The 13822-nt window shown below is 40.2% G+C and overlaps 1 protein-coding gene across 3 annotated transcripts in view; it reads right to left on the minus strand.

The window, feature by feature from the left end:
- The window catches only part of LOC127587104 (spectrin beta chain, non-erythrocytic 1-like), a 261405-nt gene that overhangs the window by 180843 nt on the left and 66740 nt on the right, over positions 1-13822 (minus strand). The window lies entirely within an intron of this gene.

The raw sequence follows: 13822 nt of genomic DNA on the forward strand, positions 1-13822 counted from the left end.
TTCATAAAGAGGCCCCTTCCACTATTCATACACACTGAAACAGGATTAGTTATGCTCATTACATATGCCCTTTACTATTCAACAGCCTGTCAATTACCACATATAACCATAGGTGATGTACCATTGCACAGTCAGTACCTGTGCACCATTCCCCAGCAAAGCCTTAAAGAGAAAAGTTGAGAACTTCAGTAAACAAAAATCATCCATCTGAGTATTTATGTTAGACCTGTGATGGCTCAGAACAAAAAACAATTCCTCACATGGTGTGATACTTCGGATTTCAGAGTAGATATCTTATACAAAAAAGCATACATCTCAGTCCTGAACATCACATCACAATCCAAATCTGGAAATGAGTGGTTACTGGGTACGAAGCAGAAGGTTCTTCTGGGCCTGCATCAGAATCTTACCCAGAGTGGTGACACAAAGGTCCTTCTAAACTCTCTCCGTGGCCTGCTTTGACAATCCAGAGCGCTATTAAAGGGTTAAATTACAAGGACAGATTTCTTTGGAATTTAGGTGTGATTTGGTTGAAATTTTCAAGGTACTAAAGGCTGCTGATTGGGTCAATGGAGAGAAACTATTTCCACCAGTTGGGGAGTTTGGACTGGGAAGCACATTAGAGCCAGGTCTTTCAAGTATGAAGTTAGGAAACACTACAACATGCAGACGGTTTGGACACTTAGAACTCTCATCTGCAACGGGCAACCTGGGTCAAATATTAACTTTAAACTTGAGACTGATATATTTTGTCAATTAAAATTATTCAGAAATTTAACTATAAGGCTAACAGGTTTAGGTCACAGATTAGCCATGATCTCGCTAGCATGACTAGCTGAATGGCCTCCTCCTGTTCTTATTTATCAAAGTTTAGAGTAGTTTAAACATTGACTCAAAAACAGACTAGAAATTAAACTAAGACCCATCTCACTCCAAAAAAATTTAGACTGCATTGGGAAATGGAAATGTCCTAAATAAGGATTAATGCATTTGGATCAGAAGATGTCTATGTCTAGCTTGTCCTACTTTTAAACTAGGACACCTTTACAAGAGATCTTAAAGGTCACAATATATCAACAATCCTGTGTTTTCCACTCTATTCATTGCCTCACTCTCTACAAACAGAAGTTACCTGGTAGCTCTGATCCATCACAGCATAATTTTTAATACTTCCTTTATGCATTACAATACTGAATTAATTGCACGAACAGCTTCTCACTATTGAACTCCTTTGTAGCAGCTCAAAAGAAAATTCAAAATGTTATCTGGAGATTATTGGTCCTACTTTTACAAAGTTATTTATCATTCTGATGTTGTTTGCAGAGCTGCTCTATACTTGTGTAGTTTTCTGTTTTTATTTCAAATTTCCAGCATTTGACATTTTTTGCTTTGATTTATTATTTTGCTTCTAAACAGGACCTTACCACAGTCCACAGTGCTGAAACAGGCAAATTATTATTCTAATAAGGTTGACGATTTGTCATCAGATGCAGGGCCTCATTATGATAATCCCTAGTTTGACTCCAATTCACCGTAGTTAACCACTGAGATTTAGACCTTTTTAATTATCAATCAACAGCCACTGACTACCCACTACAAAGAACTTCTTTATTTTAAGATGGAATCTGAACCCAAATCATTATTTCCAATTCAAATGGTTGTACGGTAGTTTAACAAATATTGGATGTTTTGTTTGCAAAGTTAATTTTGTCGAATATTATTTGCTTGAACAATGACATCTACAGATTTCATCATAAATAAACTATTCTTTAACTGCCTTCTTTGCACCGCCACCTTCCTAATCACAGGCCTCTAGGCACCTGGCACCAACACTAAGCTAACGACAGATTTGATGAATGGTCTTTACTGATAATTCTGCGTCAGTCAGTAATTTGTATGCTAAGTGGGATATCTGAGTTCTAAGAAAAAAAGTTAATCATGCAGCCAACCATGTCAATTTACTCAGAAAACCGTCTAAATAATGGAGGAAACTGAAGATATGAGAGAAATCACAGCAACTTCTCCAATCTAAGCAGGGCATTTTGCTGGAAATGCATGGAGTGAAGGATAGCCACACACAAATTCTGCGTTTCAATTCAATCTCAGTCACTTGCACCAAAGGGGTCACCAGACATGACTGACAGTAGAACTACCCACTCACATCCACTCTATCCTGAAATAGCAATGTTACTCTCTGTAGTTTTTTGTAAAAGATACTGGCTGAAAAGACCCAGTGAAAATCGCATTTTCACTGGCCTTAATGATTCCTCAAAGGTATCATCTTCCAGGGGGAGCCCACTTTCAGAGGAGTGGCGATATCAGCCAACTCGACCTTGCTCTTCTTCTCAGGAAGTCCTTTCTGGTCAAAGGTGACTAGTTTCAAATCCAATTCTGTGGTTTCTAAGGCAGCTGTTGACATCTATGCAGGATCCACAGACCCCATCATTGCTGCATAGATGGTGTGTGATAAGGTGGGTGGATCAATGGGGAAATGAAGCAGTCCTTCCACTGTGTGCTCCAGTCATGCTGCTCAAAAGGCCTAGTGCTTTCCTAATAGTATTTTGATTAGCCACTGTCCCAGATTCACTGAAGATGCCACATTTTTGCAAGGAGACTTTTGAGAATGTCCTTCAAGCATTTTCTTTGTCGCCCACAAAAAAATCTCTTGGCATAATGGAGTTTGGAGTAGAGGAATTGCTTTGGCACTCTGGCGTCAGGCATGAGGACAATATGGCCCAGTCACCATAGTATTTGCTTGGTAAAGGACACTGATCTTTGTTCATCTATTTTGACAATGGATTTGGATGACTTTGCAAACGCTATTGGTGGTGTTGACTGCAATATGTCCCTATCTCTATAACATACAGGAGAGCAAGGATCACTGCTGCTTTATAGAATCTGAGCTTAATGCGAGGTTTGAGGTCTTGGTCTTTTGAACTATTGTGCCCTTTGACCATTATGTCCTGCAATCTGCAGATGAGATCAGGAAAAAAATTCAACACCTGGCACAGAACTATGAAGGTAAATGATTCATCAATGAATTCCCTTGTGGATTTTAAGGCCAGATTTGGTAAGCATTCTGTTGAGTAAATGACTACTGTTGTTGCAAAGTGATATATAAAATATTGATAGCTTAACTGAATGACCACAGCCCCAGTGACGAGCCAAAAAACCTGACCTGCTGTACATTTATACTTACAGATTATTTACCGGTCAATAAAACTCTGTAACAAGAAATACAGCAGTCATATGGACAGAAGATATGGACCCACCATAACATTTAGGTATCAGGGAATGATTAGGCAACAAAAAAAGTGCAAGGATTCAACTGCATGACCTGACTTACTCGTTTAGATAAAATACCTAGATCAGACCACTCTCCTTTTGATCTATGCTCCTAACTTTAAAGGGAAAAAGGGCTATATCATGAGCATTTTCACAAACTTGCCTTTCATTTTGCCTAGGTTCACCTTGCAAAATTTTCAATACTGTAAATATTTCCAGGAGATGAAACGTCACAAAACTAAATCAAATGTCTATAGTTCATTAAGGAGTAGGTTTCAATTGGCCCAAGAGCCATGGACCACTATTATTAACAACTGGAAAATACCTTTCATCCAGAAGCAGGATTGTTTCTGATCATCAAAAGAAAGTCAGATTTGGACTATTGATGTGTAATTCACAGGTAGTCATGTGTAAAATTCAACTCTTTGTGAACGTCAGCTGAGAAATTACATAGCAGGGCCATTTTGAAGGAAAACTGTGGGTAACAAATCCACAAAATTCTCAGACAGAGACAGTTTAGAGGTGAAGATAATGGAGGTTTTACCAATACTGGGAGGTTTCTGACAGGGGAGAAAATTACTCCCTCAGGTATTAGGTTCTGAATCAGAGGTTGCAGATTCATATGACTGAAAAATGAGTAAATAATTTTAAAAGAGCACTGGACATTTACAGTTAGGCATTGGACCAAATAAGGCTGTTTTTCATGGAACTAGCACCGGCCTGATGGGTCAAATGGCCTCCTTCAGCACTTTAGCTTTCTACAATTCCAATAGATCAGGATAAATGATATGAACATGCAAGGCTCCAGCCAGCAATACAGATTTGTAAGATAGTTCTAGGTATGATGAAGCCAGCTAATCTTAATAATGATAGTCTGTATTCTATTTATCAATAAATCTCTGCTAAGAATTTTACAATTTGATGGAAAAGCAGCACAATCAGTCTGGTTAATCATTAGAGTTGGTTCTTAGCACAGGCCCACATCAGAAGCAGTAACAACTGCAGTCTACTTACAGGACACAGAAAAGATTTTCAAACATGAATTAGAACACATTCATCAACAAATAAGTTGTTTATTCCAGTCAATCATTGTGTTTTTCTACATAGGTCGTTCATTTTTCATTTCTCGCTTTGCTTGTGTATTTGTGTGTGTGCGTCTTTCTTTCTCCCCAGTTTCTAACTAGGATGCCTCGTTTGGCTGCGTCTCTCAGTGCATTTCTTAAATAGACAGTTATGATCTCTGCATTCCAATATAGAGAAAGAAAGTGGTGAGTAACACAGGAAGGGAATGCAAGGCTAATGAGCAAGCGAGTCACCTTCACATCTTTGGCAGCAACTTTCTTGGAGACAAATTTTGGCTTTCAACATGCTTCTGGCTGAGTGGTTCCTTCAGTCTAAAAACTCAGACATTAATATATTTAATGACTCAGCCTCCACAGCTCTTTGTGAAGAATTAAAGATTTATAACAGAGGAGAAACTCCTCCCTATCCCACTCTTAAATGGGGAATCCCTTATCCAGACAAAGGTTTGCCCATCACACAAAACATCCCCACAGTATTGACCCTATCGAGGTCCTTAGGGATCTTATATTTCAATGAGATCACCTCTCATTCTTCTAAATTCTAGACCACATAGGCTCAATCTGCTTAATCTTTCCTTGCAAGATAATCCCTCAGTGCCAGGAATCAATCTGATGATTCTCCACACTGACTCAATGTAAGTAAATCCTTCCTTAATGGAATGGCTAAAGACCAAGTCCACTTTGTGGAAAACAGCAACAAAAATATTGCAAGCACATTTGAAACTTTACACCAATCACACTCTATAATTTCAACCCTTTGGAGCAGAGATCCACTTGGGTTTAAAATTAAAACCCTAGCCCAACGACATAATTTTTTGACACCCAACCACCTATTCCCAACATATACAGCTGTTCCCTTATGCCAAGCTGATCCACAACCAACTGCTGGGGAGTGGGAGGTGAACTTGGGATGGCAGCAGCCTACAATATATTTGAGGAACCAGAGAAGACAGCCTGGGCCCACAGAGAGAAAGTATACAAGAAGTTGACAGCACTTCCTCCAGTGGTTCCTTCAAGGGTAGTAAGACCCAGGAAAGCTGGTGTGTTCCACCCATCTAGAGACAAATTTCAAAGAGAGTTGCAGTAACCCAGATTCAACCCCAATCTTTGGTGCTGTGTAGAGTTTGCATGTTCTCCTTGTGAATGCATGGGTTTCCTCCAAGTGCTCTTGTTTTCTCCCACATGCCAAAGGTGTGCAGATTGGTTGGTTAATGGTTGGGCAGCACGGTAGCGTAACAGTTAGCATAATGCTATTATAGCGCCAGCGACCCAGGTTCAATTCCGGCCGCTGTCTGTAAGGAGTTTGTATGTTCTCCCCGTGTCTGCGTGGGTTTCCTCCAGGTGCTCCGGTTTCCTCCCACATTCCAAAGACGTACGGGTTAGGAAGTTGTGGGCATGCTGCGTTGGCGCCAGAAGTGTGGCGACAGCTGAGGGCTGCCCCCAGAACATCTATGCAAAATATGCATTTCACTGTGTGGTTCGCTGTACATGTGACTAATAAAGAAATCTTATCTTAATTGGCCACTGTAAATTTCCCTTAATATGTAGATGAATGGTAGAATCGCAGGGGGGTTGATGGGAATGTGGCAAGAATAAAATATGCTACAGTAGGATTCATGTAAAAATAGATGCTTGATGTTCAGTGCAGACTTAGTAGGCTGAAGGCCCTGTTACCGTGCTGTGTGTTGTAGGACAGAGTCTTCAGATCTCTGACTTCCATGTTTTGACATCTGCTGCAGTCAAGCTGGAAATAATGAAAACACTACCTTCCAATGTGGCAGCCAGCACAGTTCTGGAGGAACCTTGGATGAGGAACCATGACCTGAATTTCATTTCCCCTCTCTTCACCACAAGTATGAATCTTTTACCCCAAAATATGGGAGTAACGTGGACCATTTCTCCATTCCTCGATCCCCATCTCTTCCAGGGTCAAGTTAAAACCAGATGTTGCAGGTTTACTTTGTGAATCAGGACAGCAAGATGAGCAGTCAGAAAGACCCCCACAGAACCACAATACATCACATCACTGCAGAACAATATCCAAAGTTGCACAGGAGCTTCCTCATGATAACAAAGTTAGGTCAGCATGAGCATTAGGACAGCTGAGCTGATTATAGGGAGCAGTGGAGAAATGGAACACATGAAAAGCTTTAAACTGCCTCTTTTCATATTTAAGAGCCAACTTGATGGAATGGGGATGCACTTTAATATTTAAAACCGGCAATCATGGCAACTGGCAGATCACACTACACCTTTGATTTGACTATTGCTTAAAGATAATTTGTACACATTTACCAAAGCCAGGTTTTGAGCTAAGAAAACTACCCATCAATGGAAAGATATGAAACCTTAATAGATGGACATAAGTAAAAATCAGCAACAGTGATTTCTTGGTTAGTGGATCTATACCACTAAAGGCAGAACTTCTGTGAAATGGGAGCAAAGAGAAGCTCTAACATATTTCTCATCAGTATCACTTTACAAATCAGAACCCTGATCTCCATCAGAAGAGATCTAGAGCAAGTGTTAAATTACTGGAAAATGTTGTATCATTCTAATTTTGTTCTGCAACCAAAGCTTTATCTGGCTATTTCATTCCCTGACCTGACAGATGATTGAATATTCCTGTATTCAGCGACAATACCATGCCAAGCACAGCAAAAAAAAAGCAATCTATGTCAGAGCCCAACACAAAGGAATACTGGTCTCTGAAGATGCAACTGGGGTAAAAATGGAAAATATTTTATAACCTACTTTAGAATCTGAGGGTTCTAACTAACATTTTATTTAAAATTCAGGCCAGCTTATTGAATGCTGATGGGCAAAGATACAGAAGGCAATTTATTAGTGTCTAAACACTACAACAAATTAGTTGGGCCACTGGCCTCTTTCTGTGTTGTACGTTTAATGCAATTACTTATATATTCATTCAAACTATCCAAACAGAAAGATAAGGCAACATCATTACCAAAGGATGGTGTCTTCAAAAATGTAACAATCCCCTGAAGGTTCACAGATCACTAAACTTGGTGTACATTATAACTGCAACTGATCATATCCTAATCCAAGCTACAGTGATTCACCAAAGCACCTCTGACGGTATTTCCCTAACCCAACATCTCTCCCACCAAGGGCAAGGGTGCAGGGAAACATCACCACCTGCTGGTTCCCCTTCAAATTACATATCATCCTGACAGAAATATATTGCTGTTCTTTCATCATCATCTAGTCAAAACCCTGGAAACTTCCTACCCAAAAGCTCTGTGGGAGCACCTTCACCAGAAGGCCTGCAGCAGTTTAAGGAAGTATCTCGCCACGACCTTCCTAAAGTGATTGGGAGATTCACCATAAATGCTGGCCTTGCCAGAGCCATCTACAAGTCCTGAGAATGTAAAAAAAAACACTTGGATTTTCCTGCAGATCACTGGATAGTCACGAATATCAGAGATCTAGCTGATTTTCCTCCTCCTTAATCCAGGCACACTGAGACTAATTGTAGAATTTCTGCAGCTGCTCTAACTCTGAGCAACTAATTCACTACAGACAAATCAAATTTGTGATCTCTAGTCTGCATGGCTCATTATCATAACTCAATTACCAGAAACCTAAATAAAATTAGTTGGTGAGTAATTAAATATTACTTAAATCTGTTCTATTTTGAAAAAAAAGAAACTTTCAGTCAATATACACATGGACTATTAAAATACTCTCAGAACACATATAATAATTGAGAGGTGCCAATGGTTGAACAAAGCTCAACTGGCCATCACAAGATATGGCTAATCAGTCCTAATCCCACTGTAATTGTCATTTGGGGTTAATAGTTAAGATGGTTCTCCTTTGTTTCTCATATCAGCCTCCTGGCCAGGCCATTTTGATCTTGTGGGATAGTGAGTAAGGTGGTAAGTAAACAACCATATTTACATGTTGTACCACATTGGCTTCACCTTAATTACAATAATGAACCCAATTTTAGGAGTCCCTCAATACCAAAACAGGTCCCATGGCCCACTGAGTCTGAGCTGACCATCAAGCACCCACTTACACTAATCCTGCACTCATCCCATTTTATTCTATACATATTTCCCTCAACTCCTCCCATATTCTCTCATTCATCTACACAATAGGGTCAATTTACAGTGGCCAATTAACCCATCAACCAGCACATCTTTGGGATGTGGAAGGAAACCCACCTGGAGAATATGCAAGCTCCCCAAAGACAGCACCCAAGGTCAGGATCAAACCCAGGTAACTGAGCTGTGAAGCAGCAACTCTTCCAGCTTTGCTACTGTGTCACCTGTTTCCATGCCAGAACTAATGCTGGCTCTTATCCAGGTATCCCCATGGAAGTCTTGGTTTCTCGTGCTAATGTGTGTCTAAGCCTGCAGCAACATCTTCTGCCCTGCTGTCAGATGCTGCATCGGTTCTGCACAATTCCCAGATTTCAGTCTGGGAAATCTATCAGCTAGACCCAGACCAGGTTAAAACAATGCAAGATTTATTTTATTTCATTTCATTGTTTTTAAGAGTTTGCATTCTTGAGTCTTTTAAATGTGGAAAAGAACCATATTTTCATTTTTTATTTTAAACAATACTTTTATTTTCTGACAGGTCCCAAGTGTTAGCGAATGTCAGCTAATGTCAAAGAAAACCCCTACTCTGCACTCATCCACATCTGACCCAGCTTTCTTTGCACCATTTAATAACACTATCCATGCTACTACAAGGACTGTGGAAGAAGTCCACAGCATTCAAACTGTCACAACTCGGATATCACATCTCTTGTCATGGTTGAATCACAATGGGCCTGAGGTGACCAGTTGCCAATCAAACAATTGAATAACTTAATGTGAGCAAACTTAAAAAGCCACAATGTGTCATCAGTAGCAAGTTGAGCAACCAATCATTTTCAAAGCTATCATTTTCTCAGCAGTAGGCTCCAAAAAAAAATCAAATCATTTAAATTATTTCTTTGTAAAGTTTGTGTGTGTGTGTGTGTGTGTGTGTGTGTGTGTGTGTGTGTGTGTGTGTGTGTGTGTGTGTGTGTGTGTGTGTGTGTGTGTGTGTGTGTGTGTGTGTGTGTGTGTGTGTGTGTGTGTGTGTGTGTGTGTGTGTCTGGGTGTGGCTGTCTGTGAACCACCAGGAAATTAGTCCACATTATATGGCAACCAGGAGAAAGGACAAACTCTCTGCCAGAACAGAGCCAACATAAAGGTTGGTTTCATTTGCTTCAAGTGAACAATGAATGTATTTTGATAAGTCAGATGAGACACCTACAAAAACAATTACGCATGAATGGTATCCAAATTCTAAAAAGATTTAATATGGCTTTAATGCTACTGACTACATTGTTCACAATGCCCTACTGATGAAGTGATTTCAATGAGACATACAAGACTCATAAGGTAAATGCTAAATCATTTTCATGGGGCTTGCTGTTGAGAAAATGATAACTTTGGGAAATACAAATTGGTTGCTAAACTTGCTGTTGGTGACACGTTGCTGCTTTTCAGCTTGGTCAGCCGTGCTTTAACATTTCTGACATTTTCTTAGGTTCTATAAGAAAGAGATTGTGGCTGGAGGAAAACTTCTGATATAGAACATAAAACAGTACAGTACAGGAACATGCTCTTCAGCAATGTTACTCAGAACTAATTAAACTATTAATTAGATGTCTAACTAAACTAATCCCTTCTGCCTGCACAATGTCCATATCCCTCCATTCTCTTCACAATCATGTGCCTTTTAAACGCCTCTATCGTATTTGCCTCCACCACCACCCCGGCAGCGCATTCCAAGCACCCACCACTCTGTGTAAAACAAAACTTGCCCTGCACATTTCCTTTGAACTTAATCCCTCTCACCTTAAATGCATGCCCTCCAGTATTAAACATTTCGACCCAGGAAAAAGATATCAGCTGCCTACTCTATCTATGCCTCTCAATCTTACAAACTTCTATTAGGTTTCCCCTCAGCCTCCACCGCTCCAGAGAAAACAACCCAAGTTTGTCCAACTTCTCCTTATAGCCCGAGTCCTCTAATCCTGGCAGCTGGATGCTCTTGGTATCTGTTTCCTCCAGTGGATTGTTTAAACCGAGATAGCGAGAAATTCGTTCACTCAAGAGACTTATGAATCTTTGGAATTCTTTACCCCTCAGAGCTATGGCTGCTCAGCTATTCCATATATTCAGCTACAGGTTTTAGGACAACAGGGAATCAGAGGATATGAAAATCAGGTGGGAAAGCAGACTTGAAAAAGCATTAGTTTATGAGAGAGTTTCATGCTGACCTCAGGTGCGGTGATCAGAACCAATGAGTTCACAACACCCAAACCAAGACCAATGGTCCCTTGTTCAAATGATGGAGCAATAAGACTTGCCAGTGGGGAACATCACCCCGAGGCACAATAATCCCATTATTTTAAACAATGGATCTCCAACAGGTAGCAAGATTGAGGTGGGGGTGAAATCTTTATTAAATACTGGTTACGCAAATTCTGGAGACAACCCTTCAGAAAGGTTGTAAGGGTCCTATAAAGGATACAATAGATATTCCTAGAATAGTTGCAGGATGAAGGCTTTCAGATACAAGGTTAGAATTTGAGAAACTGTGCTTGTTTTCCTTGGAACAAAAACAGATTGAGGAGAACTGATAAAGTTGTACAAAGTCACAAAAAGCTTAGATAGGGTAAACTGAGGGAAGATGTTCCCATTAATACACTCAAGGACTTGGGGTTATAGACTTCAGATACTGGTATAAGGGGTACAAGGAGGTGAGAGAAAGAATTTTTTTTTACCCAGAGACTGGTTATGATTTGGAAGTCGCTACTGGAATGAATGGTGAAAACAGAGTCATTTTGGGTATTCAAAGTGGCACATGAAGTTACCATCAAAATTGTGCCATAGTATCTTTTGTCCTTTGACCTGTCCTGAGCCCAGAACATAGATGCAATCACAGAGAAGGTGTGCCAGCCTCTCTGCTTTCTTGGAAGCTTAAGGAGATTCAGCATGTCACCATAAACTCTAACAAACTTCCACAGATGCACTGTTAGAAGTATTCTGACTGGCTGCATTATGGCCTGGTGTGGCAATTCCAATGCACAGGAATACAAGAGGCTGCAGAGGGCAGTGGACACAGCCCAGTCATCACAGGCAGAGCCCTCCCCACCACTGACATCGACAGGAAGCACTGCTTCAAGAAGAAGGCATCTACTGTCAAGGATCCCCATCATCGGGGTCAACGCTCTCTTCTCGCTGCTACCATTAGGCAAGAGGTGCAGAAGCCTGAAGTCCCACACCACCAGGCTGAGGAACAGCTACTTTCCTACAACTATGAGGTTCTTGAACTAACTTGCACAACCCTAATCCTACCTTAGTATGGACAACCTCTTGCACTACCATGGACTTGTCTCTGATTCTGTTTTTTTGCACTAATATCTTGTTTTGTAGTCTCTTTTTCTCCCTTCACTGTTTTGTATAATTTATGCATTATTTATCAGATCAGATTTCTTTATTAGTTACATGTACATCAAAACACACAGTGAAATGCGCCTTTTTGCGTAGACTGTTCTGGGGGCAGCCCACAAGTGTCGCCACACTTCCGGCGCCAATATAGCATGCCCACAACTTCCTAACCTGTACGCCTTTGTAATGTGGGAGGAAACCGGAGCACCCGGAGGAAACCCATGTAGACTTACATGCCTATGATGCCACTGCAAGTAAGTTTTTCATTGTACCTGTACCTCATCGAACTTGTGCACATGACAATAAACTTGATCTGACTTGACTATCCAGTTGCCTTGGTTTGACACCTCATCCAAAAGGCTCAGCACTGTGCAACAGAATCAGGCTAGATTTTTGTGCCCAAGTGTCTGCAGTCAGACTCAAAATCTTCAGATTCAGAGGCAAAAGGGTACTACCAGCTGAGAAGGGTATTGACATATTAATGATTTATGAATTTATAGGTAATTATTAACAGGGAAGTGCAAAGCAGATTTACATTAAGTCAGTAAACTGATGCTTCAAATATGCCAGCAAAAGGTAAATCATTCTTTACATTGCAACAGAACATCTGTTAACGTCAAATCCTTTACCAGAATTCACAACTTAAAGAATTGAATATTCAACATACATCACACAGAATAAAAAGAACTGCTACTTTGTACGTTAGGCTTTTATGCTTTTGACCTTTGCAAAATGGTTAAACTTCATTCCCTGAGCTCACAGTGTCCTTGACATCCTTTATCCTCAGCGCCAACTGTCATACTGCAGATTTCAGTTTTAATTTGTTCTCGTAAATTTTAATAGCACAGCTTTGAGATTTGTTTCCTTAATTAACTCGTGTTTGTTATAGAATTTGTGGCCTAGTATATGGGCATAATAAGATGAAATCATTTTATCTGCAAACTATAGACCAAATCAATGAAGCAAGGGTCACCAGACAGCAGTCAAAAGCTGGAACAACCTAATTTTCCCTTCCCTGGCCTAGAAGAACTTAAATAAAGATTTGTTTTAGCACAGAAGTAAGCCATATGGCCCATCAAGTTCATGCCAGCCATTTATTGGGCAATCCAGCAAGTCCTATTCCCCATCCCACCCACCTTTCCCCATTGCGCTACAAATTAGGTTTCTGTTCAATTCCTATTCAATTGCATTTTGAAAGACCTGGTTGACTTAGTTTACACCAACCTTACAGCAGCAAGTTTCTAATCAAACCATTCTCTGTGTAAAATGTTTTGCCTCACATTCCCCCCTACCTTTTGCTCCTCACATTGAATCTGTGCTCCTTGGTCCTTGAACCATCATATAATTAGAATAGTTACTCAATATTTATTCTTTTGAAACAATTATCATATACACCTCTATCAAATCACCCCTCAACCTTCCTTGCTGCTAGGAGAACAACCACAGTCCAACCTTGTACTTACAATACCTCAACCCTGGAAATATTTTAGTAAACAATCTTGGAACAATCCTGGCCCCTCAAAAACACTTGATTGAGATAATCAAAACTGGGCCTTCTGGTCAGTAAGTCATTTGCCTTCTTCTCTAACAGTTATCAGCAGAGCCATACATGATACAAGTTTGAACACAGGCAGCTCCCCTTTTCCAATCTGAAAAATGGGATCACTGTGGTTATGTTATTGGACTAATTGATCTGCAAATAAGAGCTTCAATTCCACTGTGGAAACTGGGGAATTTAAGCAGGAATTTAAGCAGAGAAGAAAATCCATCACCCACAGAAAAGACTGGAACTACTTTACAGGTCAGGCAGAACCTCTAGAGAGAAAAACAGAGTTAACATTTCAGGTCAATGATCTTACTCCCCACAATGCTGCCTGCCTTTATGTCCATTTCCAGCATTTCTAGAGTTTAACAAAAAACACTGAAATATTCCTGTTCAGAATAACACAAGCCGAGACATATGCAGTTGTACATTTGATACATTTAGTATAT

The sequence above is a fragment of the Pristis pectinata genome, chromosome 38 (genome assembly GCF_009764475.1).
Source record: "Pristis pectinata isolate sPriPec2 chromosome 38, sPriPec2.1.pri, whole genome shotgun sequence".
Lineage (NCBI taxonomy): Eukaryota > Metazoa > Chordata > Chondrichthyes > Rhinopristiformes > Pristidae > Pristis > Pristis pectinata.